Source organism: Stegodyphus dumicola, chromosome X1, assembly GCF_044657685.1.
Source record: "Stegodyphus dumicola isolate Sdum_Otavi_A_Nest chromosome X1, ASM4465768v1".
NCBI lineage: Eukaryota > Metazoa > Arthropoda > Arachnida > Araneae > Eresidae > Stegodyphus > Stegodyphus dumicola.
This window is the reverse complement of record NC_140780.1, coordinates 49,462,265-49,481,393: the sequence shown is the minus strand read 5'-3', so window position 1 is coordinate 49,481,393 and position 19,129 is coordinate 49,462,265.

Sequence of the window (19,129 nt, the reverse complement as noted above, 5' to 3'; positions counted from 1 at the left end):
TAACCGTTACTAAATTTCACACTTATGAAAACCATACCAAATGTTAGGCGTTTAGTTTAATCAGCGTTTTCCTCTCTAACAGACAAACAGATGTCAGCAACAACTACCAAGTCTTTACCACATGTCATGCCAGTTACTTTTAACTTGAAACATTTTCTGGCCTATTACTGCCTGTGTCTCTGGAGGTATTCTCTGAGGAAAATGTGAAATAATGCGCAAGCGCCCCGTTACATTAGTGTGAAGCTATTCTATCGAGCTGATGACGCGGTGAGGGATAGGAAAAAAAATTAAATTTCTCTGGAACTATAACACAGTCGGTACCCAACTATAGTCATTGGTAGAAACACATATAAATATTAAATTATAAGAAGTATATAACAATGATTAAAAGGAATCAGTCAAACCCTTTGGAAACGTGCAAACATACACAAAAAATTGATAAAAATACGAAAAACTTTTTAACAGTCATAAAACAAATTATCACATGACTTACTGATGTTCAACCTTCATCTCTTAGGATCCTGATGTACCGTTCTTAGTTTTCAAAATTATTTGATATCGTAGGATCACATTTCGTGAGTGCAGCAACTGCAGGGAATTCTGTGGTTGAAGTCTTACTAAAGAACCTATGGCAAGTCCTTAAAGTATAGTTATGCAAATGTAGATCATTTAAGATAAGCCTATGACGCACAAACCTCGGCGCACTGACTATGTTTCTTATAACCTTGCACTGGAAACGATAGAATTTTTTCCGTTGGGTTTTGAGAGTGATAGTCCAAGCTGGCATAACGTGGGTAAGTATTTACTTTATCAAGGAGACATACAGTGTTTTTTCTCTCTATTGCTTTTTAGTGGGTTAGTTTTAAACATAACATTGATTATCAGTAAGAAATACTGCTAGCACTAAATTTGAGCTTGTCCATCGTATGATTTGGGTTACGCAAAACACTTAAGATTGCTCTTTCGTCAGCATATTTGGCGAAATACGTTCCTAGAAGATTTGACAGACCCTTGACAAACAAATAAAACAACACTTAGAACACAGCATCGAAAAACTGCATTTGAAATGCATTTTCTAGCCGAAGGTACTTCGGCAATGCAAACTTCAAAAGTTCTGCGTATTAAATATGAATTTTTGATTTTAACAAGCTTGGAAAGGATTTGAAGTTTTATGATTTTGAAAATTAACCCTTGATTCCACACGCGGTCAAATCCTATCTCAAATTCGAGAAAACAAGCATTTTTTTAGCGAAGGCATTCGCAGTTTTATCGACCGCAGTTTAACTAGCTTATGTGAAGTGCTGTGGCCTTTATGGAACCCAAACGGGGTTTTATTGATGAGATTTTAGTTCTTATTTGATTGATGAGACTTTATGTATTTCTTCAATACGCTTTAAGAGTCTTAGTTGGATGATCCTCTTAAACAGCTTCCCTAAACAAAGGAGTGAGCTAATGGTTAAAAGGTACAGAATAACTTAAAAGTAAATGAAGTAAACCCATTAGCTTGGTTATAACGTCTTGTGTGCTTGGCTATTATAAACTGAGCTCGGGGATAGGAGGCTGTTTAGTGATTAATCGCTAAGTACTACAAAGTCAGGAGAAGGGTGTAAAGAACCCTTTATTAACTCAAATAAAGTTCACAGATGGCACCAGCTCGTGATTACAAAAGCCAACACTTTTGGCTTAACTTAAAAGGTACAGAATAACTTAAAAGTAAATGAAGTTAAGTTTAACTTAACGGCTTCACATGTTAACTATCGCGCAATCTGGCCCTGACTCGAAAACGTCGGCGTAAACAAGCCTAATGGCAAGAACAGCTCAACGCTACAGAAATCTAATCGCTAAAAAATTAAAGCCAGCAACGTGGCCTTCAGACAAGTAGGACACGCTTTGATTTCACCTTCCGAAACATTCCCTTAAGTACTAACTTCTTTCTACTTCATTTTAATACATGTACGCTAGTCAATTTGCATTTTGGCAAGAAAGTGTGAGTTGAAAGCAAAAGCGATAGGACAGGCTGCTTAAACTGTAAAGTAAATTAAATAAATTCCCACAAGTCTAATATAGTTACTAGGATCTTTGGGGTCTTTCTTGGCTTAGGGAAATGATAACGACAAACATGCTTCTACTGCTGTAGTAGTGAATCGAAGACTATAATGCGTTAAAAACGGTGGTTATTAAAATGATTATCTTCTTGGTGCTTCTTTGATAGCCTTTATGGAGATGGTATCAAAATTTTAACCTTCTTGACATCAAGGTTTTGAATGAGATACATCACTTCTCGAGGAGGAGATGGAGCAATAATATCATTACTGTATGCTTCTTGGAAACATTTCAAGAGTAAGCTTTGCTTCTTCTTCCGTCTTCAGGTAGGCAGGGATATTTGCTGTGAAAGAATCCTGAATGATATTCTCTATGATATTGGCCGTGTTTTTTCAAACTTTTGCAGAGATTAATTCGTGCTACTAAACTTAGTTAGTCTGAATACGGCAACGAGTGAAGGGGCTATCTTCGTAAAGAGAAAGACGCCTTTGTGAAGAGTTTCCTAACAGAAACTGTCTCGTATTTACGTTACACTGCGATATTACAGTGTTATTTTGGGGCTCTACTGCCTAAGCAGTGCTTTCCAAAATCTACGTTACACATGGAGGAAAACACAAAAATACCCTAGTCGCTGCCGTTTACCAAGTCGAGCAACCAACGTTCAGAGGTCACCCCAGTTAAAAAAGCTTAGAAAAATTCCCAACACAAGAAAATTATTATAACATTTAATGGCATCTTCCAATTTAATTAAATTTTCATGCAAATCCTCACGTGGCGAGAAATATACAGAAATAATTCCCATAAATTCTTTCTCAATGGAAACGGAAACCGCACAATTGTATCTGAAATCAAATCTGTCTGAAATCTAATATTTTAATTGGCAAACACAATAGCACATCTAACACGATTCATCATTACCGCTCTCCAACCCTTTTTCAAATAGGCAAATTTATTTTCAATAGGATATGGTTGCTGCACAATTATCGCATCATAAGGCTTGCCCAATGATTTCTGTATTCCTGAAAGCTGGCATGCCGCAATGAACAGTGATTAAGACTAATATTTAATAACTTTATGCGAATAAAACACAAATTAAAATAACACAATAGAAAAATTTACAAAATTTAAAATCCGAAAGATAAAATGCAATAAAAATATAGAAAAAATAAAAGCCAATCCGCAGTGATAAAACTAAATTGTATAAATTATCTACATATGATTTATTATATATCACTATCCAAGTGGTCTACAATGTATTTAACCTCTTTTTTTATAGACTGGACATCCTTTGAAGAACGTATCATGATTAGTACCATAATCTGTTTGAAATGTTTCATTTGAAATTCGACAACTAATACAACACAGTTTTCCTTCCGTACACTAATATGTTTTGTGTTCTCCAGAGCATCTTATATGCAGCTAACTCTATTTCTACAGTCGTTATTAGTGTGTCCGAATTTAGGCACTTTAAACAGCGCTTAGCCTGAAGAAAACGCCTGACTGGATAAGATTTCCATCCAACTGCTAACCTGTTACTCTCCAACCACCTGACATTTTGCATTAGTGCCGAAAACTCTGTGACTAGTAAAGTCTTTTTCTATCTTTATTCATATAAAATAAAAAGTGGACACAATCACCGGAGCAGGTACAATCAAGTTTAAACTTTTCCGCAATTTCATCACTTTTCATAAAATCCTGAAGATTATATATAATAACTCTAGTTGTGATAAATTTACTGCTCTTAACATGTACGTATTATTCAAATTTTCCTTTTCTTCAATCGCCTTACGAAGGTTTGTTTTTGTGTCTTTCTTATCCTTAACTCTTATAACAAAATCTCCATTTTTATTATAATAAGAATTCAAAACTTCGATATTCACATCCTCTGGTTTGTAAATAAAAAGATAACTCATCAATATCAGTGGCAGTAGGTTTCAAGATCACTTTAATTTCCTCTATTTTCTTTTCAACCTTCTTTTCCAGTTTCCAGTTTAACATTATCTCTTATGGGCCCGATCAGCAGGGCGCGATCGTTATCATTATCCTTTTATTTTAAGTAGGTCTTTAATTTCACCCACATCTTTCCTAATATTCTTCAGTTCGTCATATTTGCTTTTAATAATTATCAGCTTCAATCATATTTGCATTATATATACTATGCATCATTGCATTATCAAAAGGGTTCGGGCCTGCAAGGAAACACTGCCGGTACAACCGCCCTGCTGTTCGTGTCACGGTAAAGTAGAAATATCTCACAATTACAATTGTTTGAAAATCGTTCCATGGCCATGAGTTTCAACATACAACTCGAGGCGATATCTCTTTTACAGCTGTCTCAGGTGAAGAAGTATGACGTTTCATGGACCTTTTGCATAACATATTTCGCACACCGAGCTCAAGTTGCGTTTACTTGATTGAGTTTTGCGAAAAGATTGTGCACGATCAACTTCAGCATATTGTCTACTCTGTTTGTAAAAACAGTCATTACAGGGATACACTCCACGTGACCTGAACCACAATCCTCTCAACTGTGAATTATAAGCGATACCATTATGCCGTGATGCGGGCTCGATTTTCGTCTGAAAGATAATCATTTCTTCAAGTTTTGTGGCGTGACAGTTTCAGATATCGCGAAAAAACAAATGTGCGTGTTCAGAATTATATTTTTAGCATTCATGTTCACGAGGTGTTTTTTCGTTCTAAATCGATAATGCTCTATATCTTTATAATTCACTTTTCTCCTATCTCGTAACGTTTTCGAGGTAGGAACACTAACTTAGCCGTTTCCTACCAGGTGGCGCTGTAAGTTGTTTCTTCTAACAGCGGATAGTCACTTCACTGTATTTTATTAGTTGCAGCCGTTCAGCAGTTAAATGGGTGGTATGGTCACCCTATATATATATATACAATTTTACTTTATTCTATTAAAACAACTATCGTCATTTAAATATGAAGCCTAGACAAAACTAAACTAGGTTTTCATGACTTGGCTACTGACTGATTGTAAGAAAATACAATCATTTCTTCTTGAAAGTACATCTTTCCCTAAAGGAAAGGATGACATGAAGCATCTTTTTTTATAGTAATGAGCTGCAAAATTATAAAGCTATTAATGCTTTAGAAAGCTACTAAAGCTTTAGAAAGCCAACAAATAATTTCTCAGAATAATTAATAAGCAAACAAGTAATACTCACAATAAGATAAAATTAGAAGTCGCATGTGAATTCTCAAACACAAAGAGAACAGCTAAAAAAATGCGCTACAGCAGACACGCAGAGAAATGTGAACCTCGCAAAATGCAATTTAATTAGTTCAGAAAATATTATCTAGTAAATGCATAAAAGTTGAGCTCTTCTGGCAAACAAATCAACGTAAGGTCTTTAACAGCGAACACTGAAAATACCTAAATAAGCTAATTATTAACTTTTGACATATCATGTATTTATGCAAAATAATTTTTTGCATGCAAATACATCTTTTACTTCCTTCTTTAATTTTTATATGAAATAGATCAATTAAAGTTTGTTATAGAGAACTATTCTAATTGCAGATATAGATGTAATCTTATATATATATAAATACATAATTTGATGCCCTCAGGATAAATCAGCAGTTTATTGGTTTGTTTAATTTGATTATAGCAGAGCACACAAGGTTATTAGCCTGAACAGAGGTTTGCTTTCAGGGAGGACTTAGCTCATGCTCATGTCACACATAAGAAAAACTGCCAAAATGTCTATGCAGCCAGCCCGTTCACCTGGAATCGAACCCAGGTCGAACAACCAACATTCAGCAACTTTAGACCATTGGCAGAGGAATCAGCAATTGAAATAATTTTTTAACTTCCAGTTCTTACGGGAATTACTACTATTAAAAGAAGGAGGAAAATTAATGAATGTCAATAAGTTGTTGAAAGTATGTTGAGATGGGAGTGTTTTCTAAATTGCAATGTATTAAATTATTACTTAATGTATTCTAATGATTTATACTCGCCCTCAGCCTTCTGAAAACAAATTACTTAGCGATGAAATCTGGACTTAACATGCGACAGCATGTGCAGATAGTATTACTGAATGATAAGTTTCATTTAAACTTTAGAATTACTACTATGATCTAAAAATCGTTTCTGCTTAATGTTTTATAATTGAACTGCATTCACTTTAAGGTCCATGTGAAGATTAAACAAATATTTATTTCAAATCTTGATTTATTAAGAACTAAGTATAAAGTGTGACTTTTCAGTCACAGTTTTCATACTGTTTTTAGATTTTTACCATAGTTTTCAAACTGTGATGAAATATTCAAAAATGTATTTAAAATACAATTAAAAAATCAGAACTACGAGCTTCGCAAAATTTAACACTTTCGATGTCATATGTTTTCTGGTTTCGCCCAATAGCTAACATTTCTTTTAATTGTTCATATTTTATATAGCTTTAGTGACTAGCTGCATCTCCAACTTTTTCTTTCTTTGGTGTCAAAACAAGAATATTTGTTATAACACAACATCTTTGAACAAAAAAGTAGAGTTGGTTTGGCTTAAATTTTGAATAAAACTCTTTCGGATTCGAGGGCGATCAGACACAGATCCATATTTCTCAGAAGTAATTTTTTGAAGAAGATAATAGAGGAAAAGAACTAAAATACAATTAAAAAATTGTAAACATATCTGCTGCAGATAGGATAACTTTCAAGAAAGAGAAAAATCAAAGATTGTCTGTCCTGTTAAAGTAGAACTTTTCTCTTTGTTAATGAACAAAATAGGGTAAAAAACAATAATATTAAATATTAATTGTTATAGCGAATACAGAACAAAATGTGTACTTGAGTGACTTGCGAATATTTCGACTTTAGAAAGAACACTTTGGAATAGTCTGTCATGTGCGACAAGGAAAAATGTTTGAAGATGCTGTGACAAGGTAGCAGAACAAGTCACAGAATGTCGCTCATATGCATTGTGCTACTGTGGCTGTGATGTTAAGGGCCATTTACACTAAGGTTTATCTGAGTGAACGGTAACATTAGGCACAGCCGAAGCTGCTTTCCAGGTGTAAAAAAAAAAGCTTTTTCTTATGTTGAAAAATCTAACTTCAGGTATAGCAGAGCTAGAGCTAGAATCAACTCCGTTAAGTCGGATAAACCCCACTGCGAATGGCCCTTTACGAAAGGTAGTCTAGCAAGGATGTAAGTCTTTTGTGTTGTTTTCACAAGCGCTTTGTATGGGCATTCATTCATTCTGCTACCATCCAATAAGCTCTCTTCACTGCATTGTGCCATCTAAGAGCGATGGACTACAGCTTCGCTGGGCTGCCAGATTTCACATATTGAGAGCACTTAGGTTAAGTGATTAGAGAAAAGCAACACGATGGCTATCTGCCTATGGGGAGAGATGTCTTGGGGAAGAGTTTTTAAGGGAACTGTCTCATATCCAGATTGCTCGCGGGGAAAAACATGCAGCCATCTGGTTCCCCAGATTCGAATCCTAGTCGAACAAATAGTGTCCAGAAACTTTACCGATCAGCCGTTGGTGGGCTCATAGCAAAGAATCTCTAAGGAAAAGAATAAAAGCTTCCATAGACGCAATGTAAACCTGTTTCGCCTCTGCGCCACTGTACCGAAGAGCCACGGCTATACAGTGAAACATCAACGCAGGGTGAAATTTAAACAGCGCAGTTCGAGGAGATAGTAAATTTTTTACTTTGAAATAACTCAAAATGTTTTATTTTCATGCATTTCTGGAGTTTTATGAGCAAATGAATGTTAGTTGGAATTTTGCATTGGTTATTTTGCATTGGAAAAGCATGTTAGTTGGAATTTTGGGGCGAATTATAGAAATCCTGTCCAATTTTTTTTCAATTTAAACAGCGAGCCGTACGAAGACAAAATTTAAATGACATAAATTTCTTAATTCTTTTCTTCTGTAAACTTAAAAAGGGAGGGAAACACATGCCATACAAAACGTAATAAATTTTTATGGATCCATAGTTAAAATTTTACAGTGAAATTTTAAAAGCAAAATTTGCAATAACTAACTGAAACAGAAAAAAATACTTAAAGACAATTAAAGGCACCCCTAAATAAATTGAAAACACTGAAATACATTATAATTATCCGACAACAACTTTAAAAACAAATTACCATGAAAACGTTTAAACAATTATTTGGAATGACCATTGTGAAAACCAAGAGCAAAGTTTTCACCCAATAGCCAAAACCATTTCAATTACAGCATTACATTTAAAAAGGCCTTTAAAAGAATTTCACATAGCTAAAACCAAGTACCTCTGACTACAACAACAAAGAACGTTTTCGAACAACGTGGTAAAAGATTGCTAACATGGCCGACGGCATGCTGCATTCATTGATGCTGCTTTGTTGCCTCCTGATGTTATTTCGCACATGCGCAGTGAGGTACGGAGGGTGGATAGCTTTGGCATGGTTTGCCCCTTTAAAGTAAGCTTCAGGGATATACATAATGTGTCTCTTCGGTCTGACGGAGCCACATTTGCCCCGGGGGAGAAATGAGTTGATTACACCAAACGGTCTTTTTCTGCTCAATGATACATCCTTTCTCGTATTCGCTCTTTCACACAGATTATGCAAAATAAAATATCAAGGCATCCGGACAGTCTGTAAGATTTTACCCAAATTCAGTTTGTGCCCAAAATTGCCTTCCTCTCAGACTTTTAATCTTATCTGGCGACAATGCGCAAATTCTAAACGCTGTGACAGACTGTTATTATGAAATTGAGCTTTATTCTTAATCGTTTGCTTATTCAGTTTAAGGTATTTCCACGCGTAATTTCATTCATATCAAAAAATATTCTACAGATGAACTTCTTTATCTCCGGCTCTCTTTTCCTTTTTCTCTAAACGGGTAATATATTTGCAATATACGGATTAAAAGGAATAGAATACCTCTTCTTTTTATTGTCAGTTATGTAAAATTACTCTGCAACTATAAAAGAGTGAGTTCATTAAGAGCAACCAGCTTGCATTTTACAAGAATTTCATTTTTTGGCTAATGTATGTTAATAAATTTAATTTACAATCCGCTTTTACAGTCATTAATTATTTTAGGCTTATACGCATTAGCTTATTTATCCTGAGGGCTCACAGGCTCAACCATAATTATCTTATTTATAGAATTTCTGTATCAAATTATCAAATTAAATCTGTACTCAATTATCTATCGCATGATTATTAGGAGGGGGTATGCTACATATTTCGTAGTCATTTCTTTCTGAACTACTTACTACATGACAATATATTTTATGCTAGACCCGGGAAGTTAAAATTAGAATCTGATTATGTAAATGACCACAAAAGTTTCTGGGAAGGTGAGAAAACACGCAGTACCTAACACGGGATGCAATATAAAATATTTTTCTTTGCCACAGATTATAATCCTGTAATAATATGTCGTAAAGTATATAATACAGAAAAACACCCAAAAAATACAAGAAGAAAAAGAAAACGTAGTTTAAGAAACTGTGTATGGGGTAAATTAATCTTTTTTTTTTCTAGCCATGTTTTAAAATACATTATCGCGTCAACCGCTTGGCAGCCATTTAAAATGGATCCTATTGGTACATCTTCATGTAATAATACTCCATTCCCTTCGTGACTGGGAAAAACGCAACATTCAAGAAGATTGCGAAGAGTATAAATAACCTGTTACAAATTCTTCTTGAGCTCCCGCGTTTAATAAGTTAGAGATGCATGTCAATACCTTTAAGTGGTAAGCTCTATTTGGTGGCATTCAGATAGTAACAAGCAATACACTTCGAGAAACAAACATCACAGATCCTCTTCTTAAAGAGCAAATTATTAGGGGGGAGTAATTTGGTTCAGTGGTATGAAGTAAAATCTAACGACAATTTAAAAAATAATGTTTAGCAGCTTAATATTCCCAGAAAATGTCCGGAAAATTTTTAAAGCCTAGGAATCAGAAAAGTTAGACAAGCCGATTTTCCCAAGAAAAGACGCATTTCTTGTCATTCAAAAATTTAAACGCAACATCGAATGAAATATAAAAAATTTTGTTGTCTCGTAACTTTAGCATTTGCTTCTGCGGTAAAAATTCTGGTTTTGGTTTTTATTACAGCAGTGGTGGCCAAACGTTACGGGACTAGAAAGACGCATGTTAGAATTCCAGGATACCTGAGAACCATAACTAGATTTTTCAAAACCGGAAATTTGCATTGATTTACATCGATTTAAATATAATTAAACAGATCTGGAATGGAAGAAAAATTAAATAAATAAGAATTTCACGTATTTTATATAATTAATATGGTTCCTTATAAATATAAATAAATAATTGGTATTTCATTTGCTCCTATGATATAACAATAGAACATTTTTGTTATTTAAAATAGCAGATATAGTTTCATTTTGATAAAGTACTGATTTAAGTAAAGTATCACGAACTAAATTAACTAAAAGTTAAGCCTTGTGCCAGATCCTTTGTCAGTTTTGTGGTAGATAAAACCCGTAGTTCTCGATGCAAATTAATACACCAATAAAACCTTACCGGAACTTTGACGAGCACGTGTTCCTTCTCCTAATGTAGTAACAAACGTTTAATTCGTGTTATTATTATTATTATTATCATTATTTGTGAATTTTGTTTAAGCTCGAAGAATTTAAGCAAAAAAGTAAGTTTTATTACATTAATGAAACACAGATAAGGAGTTTAGATTTAGCATCTTCAAAGATGGGAAATGTAATCAACATTAATCATAGAGCAGAATGGTAAATGTAAATGCTGAGAAAAGTAACTGCGCAGTTAACCCACTAGTAAGTTCCCAAATCTTTACTCCGCCTTTAATCTTATAATAAACACGAAAGCATGTTGGTAAAAAGTGTTGCAAAATAAATAAAAAGTACCTGCCTCGTTGAGCACAAAGCCTCTTTTGATTTCCAAGATAGCTACGCTCTTTAATTTCACAGCTACAGAACATGGAGGTCACACATGTCCCAATCACGTGGTATGGTTATAGTGGGTGTCTTGATCCACGTCCTGTCTCGGAAGTGTTGTTGAAGCAAGTATTTCTTATTCGGTTTTATGCTGCGTTTAATTAAATTAAGATCCCAGGTGTGATTAAGCAGAAGAATGAATACTGTGTTTAATTGGACGGGGTTATAGGTACATATCGTGCATTCATCCCCTTTCGTATCCCTCCCACTTCATCCGGAATCATGCCGTTACGCTCTCTGAGCAAACAAAGAGAAATTCTTCTCTTGACTCCTGAGGTGCAGAGCGGTTTATTCAGAGTATTTTCTAAAAGAGGAGATCCATTTTGAGTTAATCTTTTATAGGTTAAGATTTCCGACTAACATAAGCTTCATCCTTAATTAGGGAGTTTTATTTTTCTAATTTATCCCATAAATCATTAATGATTTCCTCGTTGTAAAAGCTCGTGATTGAAGATCTTATTTAGGTTTCTTGCAGTTTTATTACAACTAGTAGTACAGTGTTGTAAGGATGTGATGTTTGATATTTTAAAATGTTCATACAAAATTAAAAAGAAGCAAATGCTGTGGAGAAGTTTAATAAAAAGCTACAGCCCACAGATAAATTTCTACTTTAATGTAATAATTATAAAACCAGAAATGATTCTATTTACCTTCGTGTTCTCAACTAAATTTGAAATAAGAGTAATTTCGTGTGGGATTTATCATTCTATAAGAAAGCTAACAGGCGGGAATATATTGTTTAATAGTTTACGAATCACAAGAATAGAAAGGCTTCATACTATGAAAGTTTTGAATGAGAAACAGAGCTCTATTCATTTCATTACAGACTGAATGGAATAAGAGTGAATAATATGAATTAAAGCTGAACAATATCTGAAGTTATAAAAGCCTTATCAAAAGCGACTAAATTCACTTTTTTATATAGTAGCTATCCTTAATAAAAAAATAAAGTAATCTTGTTGATTATAAGGAGAGTTTCATCAAACAAATTTCCCCAAAGTTACAAAAAGTAATTGCGCTGAAATATGTTACTCAGCTGTTATCTGCATCCTCATATATCATTGAGCTATCTGCTTTGTCTGTGGATTTTGAACAGATCCATTTATTTTATATTGTAAGAACGTGCATATGTTCGCATATGTATAATACTCATAGAAATTTCAAAAAACGCTCTGGATTCAGAGAACCAGCGCTTTAAATTACACGTTAAGTCCTATTTCATAAAAGCTAATTTTTTAACTGTTTAATAAAATGCATGAAGGTGACCAGGGAAATATTTTTGTCACTTTTAATCAACAAGGAGAAATTCAGTACATCATATTTTAGTTACGAATACATAATTTAAGCAAAACACTATAAGTTGTTGATTTCCTTGTAGTTCATATGATGCTAATCTCTTAATCCTCATGACGTTCTGGTTCATTCTACTCCGTTGCTGCAGGAAACATTATACTACGCAACTGCGAAGGTTAGCATATATATTTTTAACATTTCATTGTTCCCGCAATTATTTTTTTTTTTTGATTAATGTGAAACATTCGGTAAGGATAAATTCTTAATTAGTTTAATATGTTATTATAAATATTTAGGAGTTATCTAAAAAATATGTATTTACTGCCATCTTCCGGAAGTAACTTCTTATATGAGATCAAACAAAATCTGCCTGTCTGTTCCTTGCGGCAATTATTATCAACTCATGAGAGCTTGAAATTCAGGACACGCATACTGGCTTTCGATTTCATAGAGATAAGGAATATGTTTGACATTTTAATAAAACCCTTCAAAATCCTTTCCTTGCTTAGAAACAGGATTTTGATAACATCTCACTTTCTACGCTTCGGAGGCATAGTTATAGAAGAGATTCTCCTCGCATGGAAAGGAGGGATTTTAATTCCCCTTTACTGTTACAACTTCTACCGACATTGTTTGGTGTACACATTTTACGCTTAAGAAAGGGGAGCGTGTCAGACTTGGTATGTGTAAATCTCGGGTGATTTTAGAGTGTTATAAAAAGTAAATCTAACGTTGCTTCTTAACGGTCTGAGTGTTCTTTTATTTGCAATTAACAGTAAATTTGGGCAGTTCTGCGAATGGATAGCAACGAAAAGAGAATTTCTTTGCTTGGCTTCTGCGGGAGTACATTTAGAAAGCTCAGAAAGAGCCAGGCGAAACAACTATATCTGATTTCTGTCGCTATCAGCATTTAGTAATTATCTTACAGTTGCTCTGTGATATGCAAGAGGTGAAAGAGATTATATATCGTCTGTAGCCAAATCAAATGATTATATACCATCTATAGGCAAAATGAATTTTACAAATACTCTCCAAAGAACTGGAAAAAAAACAGTTTATAGTTAATTCAGTTAGCGCAGTATCATAAACAGCATACACATTAATCTGTGTTTAAATTTTTACATGTTTATTTCACTGTCGTAACAAGATATACAGGGGATTAAAACTATCTGTTTATTAAAACTTTTTATTACAGAATAAAGAAGGGATCCAAATAAATAGATTTTACATCAGAATGTGCGTGCGTATAACGCACTGAAATGTCACGAGTATATGACACATTGAGGTGGTTACTACTGTCAGCAGTATGTAAAAGCATTCTTCTGCAGTAAATCATTATTTCCTACTCGAAGTTTGAGCGGGAAGAAATGGCAGAAAACCAATTACCAAAAATACAAAAACAAAAATTCAAATAAATGAGAAATATTGCAGGAAAAAAGGATACAGTGTAAAATAATAAGGATAATAAAATCGATGATTTAAAATCTTTTAGCTATACTTTTTCTTTAATTTCATTTAACATTGTTTACATATCACAAAAGTAAAGTAATGTTAATGTTCTCACCTTTTCAATTTAGTATATAACGTAAAACACTGGTTACCAAAAGTTGAGCACTCGACGATAAAATACACAGGAATGGAAAAATAAAGCTTTGACATCAAACTGCATGTACCAAATAGTGCTTATGCATCAAAGAAAGCAAGCATTATGTACGAAGATGAAAACAAAATATAATGTTCGTAAATTATATGAAGACGTCACTTTGGGGTCATTAAAATTGATGCTTGAAGCTGAAATCAAACAAAAAAAAAAAAAAAACTTACATTAATAAGAAATGTTATCACCCCGAACCTTCACACAAATTTTACAACGACTGTCCTTGCTTTCAATGAGTTGATGAACAATCGCAGATGCTAGCAATGACCATTCCTTCATTAGGGTAATTTTCAACTATCTGAGCTTTCTGAATTCTAAACTGTCTGAATTTTCAATTTTCTTTGAAATGTGACATAGTAAAAGTGTAGAGACAGGATACTCAAGGGCTTCCCAAAGATTTTTAGTGGGATTAAGGTCGGAGGAATATGGCGCGTACTCCACACGAGAATGCCCTCACTCACCAGGTACCCGTGAACGACGTTGGCTCGAAGGGAAAGGGGACTATCTTCCACAAGTATAAAATCAGGACCAACTGTTGCACAGTAGAGTCTCACAATGACGTTCAGAATTTCATCCCGATACCGCACAACCATCACAGAACTCTTTTTAAAAATGTGAGGTTAATTGGATATCCCATTGAAATTCCAGCCCACACAATGGCGCTGCCACCTCTGAATGTATGATGTCTGGGGTCTGATACTTGAGGCTTTTTCTTACAAGACCCTTACACACTTGTCATCTGACTCCAGAGCAAATCTTGATTAGTCCGTAAACAGGACGCTGCGTCTGTATGAGATAGCTCAGTTGAGATGTTGATAACACCACTTTTATCTCGCCTCTCTGGATCGGGCGCTTCGTGGAACATACACACTTAGTACTCGGGGTACAGTCCCTTCACGCAAAGCCTTCGGTGCAGAGTACTGGGAGATATTGTCTTGCAAATTAATACTGCGGTTATGAATGTAACAGGTGTGGAGGCCATTCGTCGATTCAGGCTTGATTAGCATAGAAGAATACCGATTTTCAGAAGGGATGGTAACCCATGATCGACCTGGTACAGGTCTCCGGACAATTGTTTGACTTGTTCGGAATTGTTACCACGTTTTAGAAATTACAGAATGACCAATGCCAAATTAAAAATTGAGATCTTTAATACATTCGAGAGCACGTCAGCGCTCATTATCTGTCATTTTCCTTCTTTCAGCCATAGAAACATGAATTTCATCAAAATAATGCTGATGCGGATTATGAAGTTGCTTGTGTGGCCCTTGATGGGGCTCTAATAAGCCAGATAAGAAACGTAAACATCTGAGGGCAAATGATGTTGACGAGATAGTAGTTTAAATTCCGAGATAGGTCAAGAAAGGGAGGAAAAGTTAGGGAGACTCTAATCTCCTGTATTGCAAACGTGCCAATCAGATGGAAAACGACGAGAGACGCAGAAAGTCACGCCACACAGGAAATGAGTGATAGTCTACATTCCAAGCTAGATTGCGAAATTGTGGTCTCTAAGTATGAGGGTAGCAAATGGTCTAATCAAATTATCTTCTGTAATGATTTAGTAACTGAGTACTTCTGAAAATATTTGCAACATCATAGCTAAGTCCAGCGTTGAAGAAACGCTCAGTGAGTTAAGAAATATGGTTTTCTGTTGTAAGAAAGATGTCGGATCGTTTTCAAATCATCATGGCTCAAGTTGTTTTTTATCAAATAATAAGCATTTATATTTCTTCTTTGAATCTTATTCTATACTACATGAAGTTTGTGGAAGTCCGCATTTGAAGGTGACGCCCAGAATGGAGATGCGTAGCATAAAATTTGCTGTATAATGCATAGGTAAATCCTTCTCAATTCCTTTAATTCCAAGACTGTCCAGAGTAGCTTTCGAGAAGCGCAGAAAGTTCGTTAGCGATACCACTGGCTTTTCCTACGTTATGCTTAATATGACAAGTTAATGTAAGCCTATGATTAATGATAACTTCCAGATAACTTGCATAATTTACACGATTCCCAATTTTCTCAGATAAATAGAGGTTGTCAGTGCTATTTGCCGAATCTTGCGTCTCCTGGCTAGTAGGTGTTTAGAGGCATTTATGCTTATCTTCCATTTCTTACCACCTTTCCTATTACCAGTCTTGAATACCTAAAACAAATTTCTGGGGTTTGGAAGTGACATTATTGGGTTGAATGAAGCTGACAGCTACAGGCGTATCGTCGGTGTGGCAAGCTAACATTGAGTTATGATCTAGTTTATATCTGGAAAAATCAGTTACATAAAAAAGGTAGAGAGTGAATGCAAGACAAGAACTCAGAGGAGCTCCTGCAGTGATGGTTTTGAAGGTTAAATTGACATTTCTTTCAATGAAACTAAAAATTGATCGGTAAGGAAAGAATTGAGAAGAAGGGTAATTTCTCTATATAGTCAAAAATTATCCTAAGAAAGTTACAAAGTTTTCGTATCCAGCAGTTAAATGAATCTGCTCAAATCCTTCAGAGTATCGGCTTCTTCAAAGACTGCCTACTTAGCATATGTTCGAATAGTAGATCGTGATTGATGTAATATATGATATTTGTATGCAACCATCTTAACCCGCAGCGATTTTTCCAGCTGCTCATATTCAACTAGGCTTTCGAAAACTGCTAATTCGCCTTGCGTTCGAAACGATTGTAAGCCAGTTTTTATATAATGATATTACTTGTTAACTATTTACTATTTTTTTATGCTAGTGCCTTATAAACAGGTGGACACCGAGTAAGAAAAGAAGTATCCGAATTTAGTTTTAATACATTGAATGACGAATACACTTCTGATCACTAATAATCAAACGAAACTAATAGTAAAAATGCAGTCTTATGCTAATATCTTAAGAGGTAAATTCTCGGTTTTTAATTAGTAGCTAATAACAATTTTTAACGCCATTATATACTCAATATATGCCCTAACGTTCTTTATTGCATTCAAAATTGTGCTCGATAGGTCTCTTTCAAAATAACTTATCTTTAAAGTTTTACTTTCTTTAAAACTGTTTCCATCTTTAAAGCTGTTTCAAAAAATTTAAAAGCCTGTATTGCATTATTTAGAAAACATACCTAATTACAAAAAAAAAAAAAAAAAAAAAAAAAACAGAGTGCACAACCCTATTTTTAAGTTAAAGTCAGTTCAGGACTTAGATATAGATTTATCTTTAAAAATAACACAGAAAATTATATTTTGTAATAAAAATGTAATACATTTTGGAAAGGCAAAGCAATTGAGTTCATGTTCAAACAGAAAATAAATTCCCACTTCGATATTTTGAAACAACATATGAGTTTTAATATTGATTCACATAGACAGTACCAAGGAAGCTGCTCGCTTTATAGACAATAGATCTTGCATTACAAAGAAAATTCGGGCGTTCACATCAAATAAAATTCAATTAGCCAAGTACAGTTGAAGTTCAAATAGCCTGTAATGTCCGCTTTTCGGGTAACATTTAAACTTGTTGTCATGAACATTCCGTTATTGGGGTAATATCTAACTCATTTAAGAAAGACGTGAGCAAAATATTTTAAACAGAAAGTGAATGTACGCGGAGTGGCAGAAAATTTTATAACCGAAAAAAAGCTGTAGTCCTCGCATGCTTTGCTGTATTATTATTTAACCAGCGCACGTTTTGCTAATAAAAATTAGAGCTTTTAAAAAAATCATATTTTTATACCCAAGAAGAGTGCAGAGGTACATAATATTTTGCCTTCACCTTCTATAAGGTAATATTTTTTTTTAATTTTCAAGCCCTGAGATAATTTATAATAAAACCTAAAAATTAAAAGAACATGAAAAACTAGCAAAAAAAAAAAAAAAAAAAAAAAAAAAAAAAGGCATGGCTTTTTGTGTACCGTAGCTTAGGAACAAAATTAATAGGAGCATAACAAGGCATTATCAGTTAAAAATGAAATGAAATATAGCAGTTGGTGTATTTAACATTATTATAACACTATGTGAAAAAAAGAATGATGCAAGAAAACATGAACTTTTGTTCCTTATATATTATACAGCTCTGTTGTCGCTGTTTCTTATACTGGCTTTTGAGATTATTTCTTTACACAACATGAAAGTCACTTTAAAAGTTTTAAATAATTTCCTCAGCAAATATATGTTACTAGATACACAAATGTTTCTCATCATTCTCCTCTCCTGCTCATAAAAATTTAACTTATTAATTTACTATCCGTCAGAACATTTCCTTTCATTTTATCGCCAAAATGCGTACAAAATGTGCTTCGCTTCTTTTGGTGGACTCTTGGAACTATGTATTGGCTATCAGGTGCTTGTGTTTCCTGGTTGTCATAACTCCCTTAACAATGGGCAGAGCCTGATGGATCTATTCCGTGATTGTTCTACTCACAATATGCGTATGTTTCCTTATATATTTTGTTTTGGGGATTATAGAGACTAGAGTTACGTCACGAAAATTTCTAATTCTGAAATTCCCTCCGCAAGCGTGACTGAAGTAATCCATAATTCGGAAACCATTCGAGGAAAAGAATAGCAAAAAAGGAAGCACTTTGCATAAAAGGTAATAAAGTCGGCAGAAATCAATTTAAATGCTACGGGTTATCTGCAAAAAACTTTCTTGTTTTCCGAAGATAATTCGGAATTAGTTTTTAGTGAAGATTGGTAGTGTGCAGTACTTCTGGGCATGTTGAAATAATGTGCACACAATTTGTGTCTGCAGCACAATAGAAGTCAATGAAGACATTGTGTAAAGGCATTTTAAAGCAGTTAAAATGAGTTCCGTTAGCAGTGAGACTTATCATCACCTTTCTCTCCAAACGAAGCTGTTTAGCGTATTTCCTAAACGTGAAAAAGGAAGCATTTTAACTAAAACTGTGCAGAATGTTTCATATTCTAGTATGAATTGTATAGAGCAGGATTTCTTAAACTTTCTTTACTCGCGACCCTTTTTTATCTTTGAGATTTTTTTCGCGACCCCCAGGACGCCATAATATTTACAAAAATTTTGTGGGACTTCATAAGTATTGCGCAAATCCGACACACGCGTGAGTGAAACTGTCAACTTTTCACTTGTACTGTAATATACTATTGCAGTTTTAGGTCATTAACTTTAATTTCTAATTTTAAGACATAGAACAATGTGAAAATTTTAAATA